The sequence below is a fragment of the Zophobas morio genome, unplaced genomic scaffold (assembly GCF_036711695.1).
Source record: "Zophobas morio isolate AGI-343-1 ecotype UQ-CSIRO unplaced genomic scaffold, CSIRO_AGI_Zmor_V1 ptg000155l, whole genome shotgun sequence".
In the NCBI taxonomy this organism is placed as follows: Eukaryota; Metazoa; Arthropoda; class Insecta; order Coleoptera; family Tenebrionidae; genus Zophobas; species Zophobas morio.
Genome location: NW_026972259.1, coordinates 374188 through 383366, shown reverse-complemented (window position 1 = coordinate 383366; position 9179 = coordinate 374188). Strand labels below are relative to the sequence as shown.

The 9179-nt window shown below is 15.3% G+C and overlaps 1 long non-coding RNA gene across 1 annotated transcript; it reads left to right on the top strand.

Moving 5' to 3' along the window:
- Positions 1–400: 400 nt before the first annotated feature.
- LOC135145455 (uncharacterized) lies at positions 401–8650 on the top strand. The gene is made up of 7 exons (XR_010283455.1): positions 401–434; positions 1260–1306; positions 1884–2016; positions 5170–5339; positions 7636–7742; positions 8445–8503; positions 8578–8650. It is a non-coding gene; the product is annotated as an uncharacterized LOC135145455 (long non-coding RNA).
- The last annotated feature ends 529 nt before the right edge of the window (positions 8651–9179 follow it).

Sequence of the window (9179 nt, the reverse complement as noted above, 5' to 3'; positions counted from 1 at the left end):
GATCTTCTGAAGAATCTTTAAATTTATCGTCGAATTCGCTTTTACTTAACGCGGAGAATCAAACAAAAATGTTGAGTGAACGTCATCGAAAATCTATGCATATTTTTGTTCCTTTAGCTGAAATTCCTGAAGGATCTTTGGAAAGATCTCCAGATTTATCGGATTGTAGCAGAGAAATCGCGTTGTTAAAAGAAATTTTTTTCTTCAATCTAGTAAGAATCAAAAATTTTCTGATGTCTTTAATTTAAGTATGATTTCTTCCATAGAAGAAAAGAACAATTTACAAATCAATTTTAATGAAGAGGATAATTTTAAAGAGCTTATCGGAAACCAACACCTTCATTCATCTTTTAAATCATCTGAAGAAAATATTAACTCCTCAAATTATGATTTGAGCAAGGAAAAATTAGCTGAAAAAAAAGATTTAGTTAAAAGTAAATTTTTGTATAAAATTAATTTATTTTTTTAAAAAATATTTGAACTTTATTTTTATTTAAAAAAATTGTACACTTTTTTATATATTGAAATTTTGTAATTTTAAATTTGTAAAGTTGTGCTTTTGTCTTGAAATATAATAAATAACAATTTATTGATTTTGATTGAAATTTTTATTTAACTATATTTAAATTTTTATGATAAAACTATAATTTTTTTTTATTTTAGAAAATTTAGCTTTATACAAATTTTATAAGTGCATCCGAACACTTTGTGAGCAAAAACTGTATAATGAGTAATGATTGCTCTCTGCCGGAGTATTTAGTGTAGTTATGCATTTTGAAAAAAAGTTTGGCTCAATACCGAACTTTAAGCGAACTTCGTGGTGGCACTAGTGTTACTAGCTTCTTGATTTGATCTGCTTAGCTAACTAATTGAGCCAGTAAATAACTGAACAATGCTATCTACCTGCGGCGGGATTAACCTTTTTTTTATTCTTTTAAATATGCGACTACAAATTTTTTATAATTAATTTTTTTTAATACTTTTTTAATATAAAATTGGCTTTACATCTTTTTAAAAATTATAATAACATATAATTATGATTTTATATAAACTTTAAGCTTATAATAATTTTATAATTAAATATTTTGATTTTTAAGATAAATTTTTATAATTAATTTTATAAGAAAAAGTTTAATTTTTAATTTTTTACTAGACTTGATGAAATCTTTAAAAAAACTTATAAAGTATAGAAATGAAGTTATTATTTTATATTTATTTATCTGTTTTTATGTATATTAATGATTTTGAACATCGAAAAGAAGAATTCGAAACGAAATTGCTTAAAAAGGAAGAATTAATATTTCAGGTTCAAATTTTAAATTAAAATTGCGATGAATTTTTACTTTATAAACTTTTTTTTATATAAATTTTTTTTTTTTTTAAAAATTTTATTTTACTGGTCTTAAAATTATAAAATCTATTTTTTAAAGTTTATATTAAATATTATAACTATCTTTATTATGATTTTTAAATTTATTTACTTAAATTCTGATTTATAGAAAAACTATAATTTTTTACTATATTTTATTAATTTATACTTCTAGCTTACAATTACACTAATTCTAATATATATTTTTTAAAAATTAAGAAAGTTAAATTTATTATTAATGCTTTTTAAAAGCTCAAGGAGGAGGTCCATATGCTTTTGAGCATTACTTTTAATAACACTTAGAATATGTTATTCAGTCAGAAATAAATTTAATTTTTCATTTTTTAAATTTTTAAAATTACAATTAAAGAAATTTTAAACTATAAATCTTTTTTGTTATAATTTATTTTACTTCATTTTAAGAACTTCACAAAAAAAAAAAAAAGAAATTTAACTTTTTTTTTTAAAATTTGAATATTAAATTTTAGTTTAAAAAATTTAATTTTTTTAAAAGCTCAAGCAGGAAGTCCACGTGCTTCAAAGCGAGGCTGAGAGGCGCTCTAAAGAAACTTTTTCTTATAAGGAACGCGTTTCGAAGTTGTTTGAGATCATTTCTGAATATGAAATTTCTATCCAGAAATTGCTCGGTGACATTTTTATTCGTATATTACAACGAAGTAAATTATTATTAGTATTAGTTTATGTTTTTCAACAATGTTAATTAATTAATTAATTAACTATTATTATTATACGTTATATTTTTTAATAAAGTAAATTTATTAATTATTGTTATTATTCTTTTTGGTCATATTTTTAATCAAGTAAATTTATTTATTATTATTTTGTTATTTTTTTACAAATTAAATTAATTTATTATTAGTATTTTTTTTTTATGTTATTAAATAAAGTTTATTTTATATTATTATACGTGTTGCTTATTTAATAATAAGAAATTTACTATTGTTACTATTATTACTATTATTCGTTTTTTTACAAATAGAGTAAATTTTATTTACTATTATGACCAATTTTTTTAATAAAATAATGTTATATACTATTATTGTTACCATTATTTGTTATGTTTTTAGTAAAGTAAATTTATTTATTATTATTTGTCATATTTTAAAGTGGAGTAAGTTTATTTATTATTAATATTATTACGTCTTATAATAAGGAAAATTTAATATTATTATTATTTTTAATAATTTATTTACTATATTATTTTTTTAAATATAATAAATTTATGTATGATTATTATCATTATTGTTAGTTATCCTCTTAAGTAAAGTAAATTAGTTTATTATTATTAGTTCTTTTTTTTAAATTAAGTAAATAATTTATTATTATTTAAATAAATTTTTTTTAAATAAAATAAATTTAGTAATTTTATTATTATTATGCTTATAATAAAGTAAATTTAATTATTATTATATATCATGCTTTCTTAATAAAGTTAACGTATTATTATTATTTCTTTTTTATCCAATAAATTTATTATTTTAATTATTTTTACATGTTTTATTAATTATATAAATTTATTTATTATTATTATTCGTTATAGCTTTAATAAAGTAAATATTTTATTATATATTATTTCTTTATTTTTTTAGTAAATAAATAGTATATTACTCGTAAGAGTTTCAGTAATGTAAATTTATTATCATTATTATTATTTGTCATATATCTTATTAAAGTAAATGTATCCTATTATTATTTGACATATTTTTTTAAAATTAAATTTTTTATTAATATTTGTTATAGTTTTATCAAAGTAAATGTACCTTATATTATTATTTCGTATTGTCTTTTATTAAGTAAAGTTATTATCTAGTATATTATTTAATAAGTAAATTACTATCAATATAAAGTTTTAATTTTACTTTACTTTTCTTTAAATTTTATTTTGAACACATTTTAAATTTTTTTTTTTTTACTTTAATATGTTTATTATTATTATAACTTTTTTTATTACTAATAAATTTTTACAAAAGTGAATGCTTCTTTAATATATCCTATAAAATTATAATACTATTAATATGTTCAGACTTTTTTAAGAAAAATTATTATATATCTATTAAGGATGGAGGCAAAATTCATAAATAATATTCATAAAAGTAATTTTTCTTTACTATAATATTGTTATTTAATACATTTTTTATAATAACAGATGCATATAAATATGATAAAAATACAATAAATCATTATTTAGTAGTTTTATAAAAGTATTTATTATACTTAAAATTACTATTTTAGTATTTAGCTTTATAATCACGTAATTTTAAAAATAAGTTATTAAGAAGTTAATTATATTAATGAAAATTATTATTAAAAAGTTTTATTTATAATTATATAATTTATTTTAGTTTTAAAATTTTTTTTTGGTGAAGATTTTTATATTATAATTTTTTTTAAAAATTTTAATAAATATTTTATACTAATTTTTTATTTTATTTCTTATTTTATTGTATTTAATAAATTTAATAAGATATTTTAGATGTCACCTTAATTTTTTTCATTTAAGCAACTTTTGTATTTTTTACTTTATTTTTAAAAAATTTGTTTTTTAAAATTTTTGTTATTAATAAAATTATAATTTTAATTTTTTTTCCTAATAGTTTTATTAATAAATATTATTCTTATAAAATATTTAACCGGAAATATTAAATTTATTTTAGTAATAAAAAAATTTAAATGTGACTTTAATTTTTTTTATATATAGTAATTTTTAAAATTATTATTTTTTCCATTTAAATTTATTTTTATTATTATTTTATTAAAAAATATTGATTTTAAAATTTTTTTTATTAATAAATTATAATTATAATTTTTTACTTAAAAATTTTTATAATAAATATTTTTCCTCAAAATTAATTTATTTATTTCTTATTTTATTGTATTTAATGAATTTAACTAAAAATAAAAATTTTAGATGTCACTAACTTTTTTTTTTAAAATAACAAAATTTTATTTCTTATATTTTTTTTTGATGACAAAAATTTTAGATATTTAGTTTATTTGGAATATAACAATTTTTAAAATTGTTACTAATTTTTTATTATAAAATATTTTTTATTAATTTATCTTAAATTTTTATTTTAATTTTTTTTTCCTTAACAATTTTTATAGTAAATATTTTTACTAAAAAAAAATTTTTATTTCTTGTTTTATTTTATTTAATAAATTTTAATAATAAAAAATTTTATATTTTTTTAATATAGCAACTTTTAAATTTATAATTTTTTTTTATTAATGAATTTATAATTAGAAAATTTAATTCCTATTAATTTTTTAGATAAATTTTACCTAAAAAAAATTCTAATTTACTATTTTATAATTATTAAATTAATTTTTACTACTAATAATTTTTTTAGATGTTATTTAAATTTCTACTAATATTACAACTTTTAAAAAATTTATTGGAATTTTTGTTTGTAAATATTATTAATATTTTTATATTTTAAAAATTTGTTTAAATTTTTTATTTATAAAATTTTTGTCACAATTTTTATATTATAAATATTTTTATTATTTATAAGTATAAAGTAAAGATAGTTTTCTATTTTTTTTTAATTTTAATATATAAATAATAACCATTAATATATAATAAAAATAAATATAAATTATGTGATAACTACTTTTATTATTATACTACAATGAAACATTTTTTTTATAATTACTTTTATATATATAATTTATATAATATTTTCTTTGTTTTTTTACTTTTTTTATAGTTGACAATAATTTTTTATATATATTGTATAATAAACTACTTTTCTTATTATTATCACTATTATTATTAGCTAAAGTGGAGTGCGGAAGAGAAACTATTCGAGAACTTCAATCTGTTATTGCTGAAAATCGTAGTGAATATGAACTTTTGCAAAAAAATTTAAAAGAAACCAAAATTTCATTACGCGAGTGGACGAAAAAATGCGAAAGATTTAGTGAACTCAACACGACTTTGCAAAAAGTTTTGTAGATTATTATAATTTTATTATTAGCATTATTACTATTATTATTATACTTTTTCATAACTTTACTATTTTACTATTTTTTATATAAATTTTTTCTACTTTTATTATATAATAAAACTTAACTGCTTTTTTTATTATGTTTTATTGAAATATAAATTTTTTCTATTTATTATTATTACCATTTTACTTTACTTATTAATATTTTCATACAACTTATTTATAAATAGTTATAATAGAAAACTTGATAGCTTTTATTTTATTTTAAGCTAAATATAATATTTTATTACTTTTTATTATTATAATAATTTTTATTTTACTATAATTTAAAATTTATTAAAGTGAATACTATATAAATACACTTTTTAACTTTTAGTTAAACTTTTATTACAAATAATAATAAATATTTTATACGAAACATAAATTAAAAACTTTTTATATTATAGAAATAAACCCGCATTTATTAATATTTATAATATTTTTATTATATTATTTTCATATTAAAAATTATTTTTTTTTAAATAAAATTTCTTTTTATAGACTTTTACAACTTTTTATTTTTATTTTTGTTATTATTAGAAAAAATTCTATTAAAATGATTTTTTAATATGAAACTTATAAATTTTTCATTTTAAGCGAAAACTTTTTTTACCGTTATTGAATTTTTTTTATGCGTAATAATTTTTGCATATAATAATAATAAATAAAATAATATATATAAATTAATATTATTTATAAAAGAAAACCAATTTTGCTTTTATACCAAAATTTTATCTATTTATAAAAAAAATCAAATAGTAAAATAACTATAGAAAAAATTATTTTTTGAAAGTTTTATTTAAAATGGGTAATAAATTTTTTATATAACACTTAATATTATTATTTTTAAATACTTTATAAACTTAATATAATTTTTTTTTAGAGAAGAACTTTTGTTATTATTATTTTTCCATAAAAAGTTAAAAAAATGAATATTATTTTATATTATTACTTTTTATTTTTATTTTATATTTAAAATAATATACTTTTTATTATCATTTTTTAATAAGTTTTTTTTAATATAATAATAATAATTATTTGTACATTATTATTATTACCTAGGAGTAAACTTATATTTATTAGTAATTCTGTATGTATAATTTACTTTTATAATATTATTTTATTTATTAATAAAAAAAATCAATAAAATGTAATTTTCAATATTTATTATAAATTTTTCTTTAAAAACTTTATTATTTTATCTTATTTTTTTGTATTCAGTATATTAAGATTCGTAATAAATATTTCTGTAAAATAATAATTGTTATAGAAAATTATGTATATACTTAACATTTATTTAGAAAAAACTTTTAGTTTTTATTATTTTCGTATAACAATAAAAAGTATATATATCACTTTTATGTTAATAATATTTTATTTATTTTTAAAAAAATTGTAAAAATATAGTATATATTAATATTTTATTATAAACTTAAAAACTGTATTACTATTAATTTTTGGATTTACTTTTTTTACTGAATATATTTATTTATATACTTTAGATTATATTCATTTAGATAAATCTTTATCTATTATTTTAGTTTAAAAGTAAATAAAATATGTATATTTTATGTTAATAATCTTTTATTTATTTTTAAAATAATATATTAATATAATTATTAATATATTTTTTTGTATTACTTTAAAACTTTCATATGGAAAACTACAGAATTTTATCTATTTTGCTTTTTTTTTTTATTAAAAATTATAAATTTAACTTTTATATTATTAATAATTATTATTAGAAAAGTTTTATTATAACACTTTAAAACTTTTTTATTAAGAGAAAAAATAATTTTTCTCAGTATTGAATTTTTTAAATAATAATTTTATAAAAAATTATATATTAACTTTAAATTTTTTATTTTAAGAATTCTATTTTTATTTGTTATTATTTTTTTTTGGCATCAAAAGTAAATTTTCATAATATTATAAACTTTTTTACTATTTATTATAATAGATATATATAAATTATAAAAACTTTTTACTTTTACAAATTTCTTAAATTTGTAAAAAATTTTTGTAACTTTTTTTTTAACTTTTTATAATTTTTATAATTTTTTTTATATTATAAACTTTTATATTAGATATAATTATTATAATTTTTATTATTTTTCTATTATTATTTATATTATAAACATTTATATTTATTATAATTTTTTTTATTAAATATATTTTTACAGCTTTTTATTTGATAAACTATTTGAACTTCTTTTATATTTTCTTTTACTTTATTATTATTTCTATATTTTTTAGACCGAAAGTACTCTTCGCGAAACAGTATCTTCTCATATAAACACGTGGCGTTTGGCTGAAGAACGGTATGAGTCGCTGAAGATTCTCTCCGAACAATCACGTGCAAAGTCTTAATAAATTTATTATAATTATTATTATTACTTATTTTAAAATATATGTTTTTTAATTTAATCTTTTTTAATATTTTATTAATTTCTGATTTAATTTTTATAAAACTTGAATCATTTTACTTTTTTTTTGTTTTATTAATTTCTGGTGATATTTGTTATAAAATTCGGGTTATTTTCCTTTTTTAAATAATGAAAATCAATATTTATTTGTATAATTAATAAAAATATATATTTAGCAGTAGTAATAGTTAATATATTATTAACAATTTATTAGAAATTTTAAGAAATTTTAAAAATTATTTTTTATAGATAATTTTATTTTATATAAAATTTTCATAATATAAATTTTATTTATTAATTTATAGTCAAATCTTTTATTTTTAAAAAATTTATTATAATCTACTATAAATAACTTTTTTTATACTGTTAAATTTTAAAGAAGAAAAATTTTATATTTAATATAATTTAAATATTTAATAACTTTCACTTCAGAAAAATGTTTTTTTATAAACTGTTAAGACATTATTAAACCAAACTTTATAATTTTATAGAAATTTCGTTTAAATATTATTAATATTATAATTATTAATAATTTTATATATTTTATAATTTTAACAAAAATTATTAATTTTAGTTATATATTATTTTTTTCTTTTATTATTTTCTTTATTATATTGTCTATTATTATCATTATTAAAGCGCGAACGAACAAATTTCAGCACTTCAAAAAAAACTGGCTGATTCTCAATCAGAATTAGGTGTTTATTATTATTATTAGTTATAATTATTACTTATTTTTATTACAAACCATTATTATTATTTTATTTAATAGCGCGCTCTGAAGAAAAAGTTAAAAAGTTGCAAAAGATTTTGGTGTTGAAGGAAGAAGAATGCGCGCATTACGCAAAAATTATGGAAATTTCTTAACTTATCAATTAAAAATTAAAAAAGCTCTTATAATTGCTTGAACTATTTCAAAATCAATTTTTTTTTTAAAAAAAAAATTAGTATTTCCTCTTTTTTTTTAAAAGAAATTAAATTGTTTTACAGTACTGTTCATTGTACAGACTTAATAACTTCAAGAACTACTTTATTATTAACGACTATCTTTATCCTCTCGCTTAACTGCCTCTAGAACGTATTAAAGCTCCATGCAACACTGACATCCTTTTAAAGATTAAAGATGACTTTGCCTGGTAGCCACTATAGTCGCTTTAGCATGAACAAAATTACGCACACTCTGTGTTCTGTTGGTGTCACTATTTGTTGAAGTTAACTCTGATAAATCACGTGCACATACCACGTGCTTTTTATCCTGTTTTAACCACGGGACAGCCTCGTGGTATAGCACGTGATTTTACGTCTCTCCCACGATATGTACATTTTGTATATAATACCCTTCCTCATAAATAATCACTTTTCTTCTTTTCACTG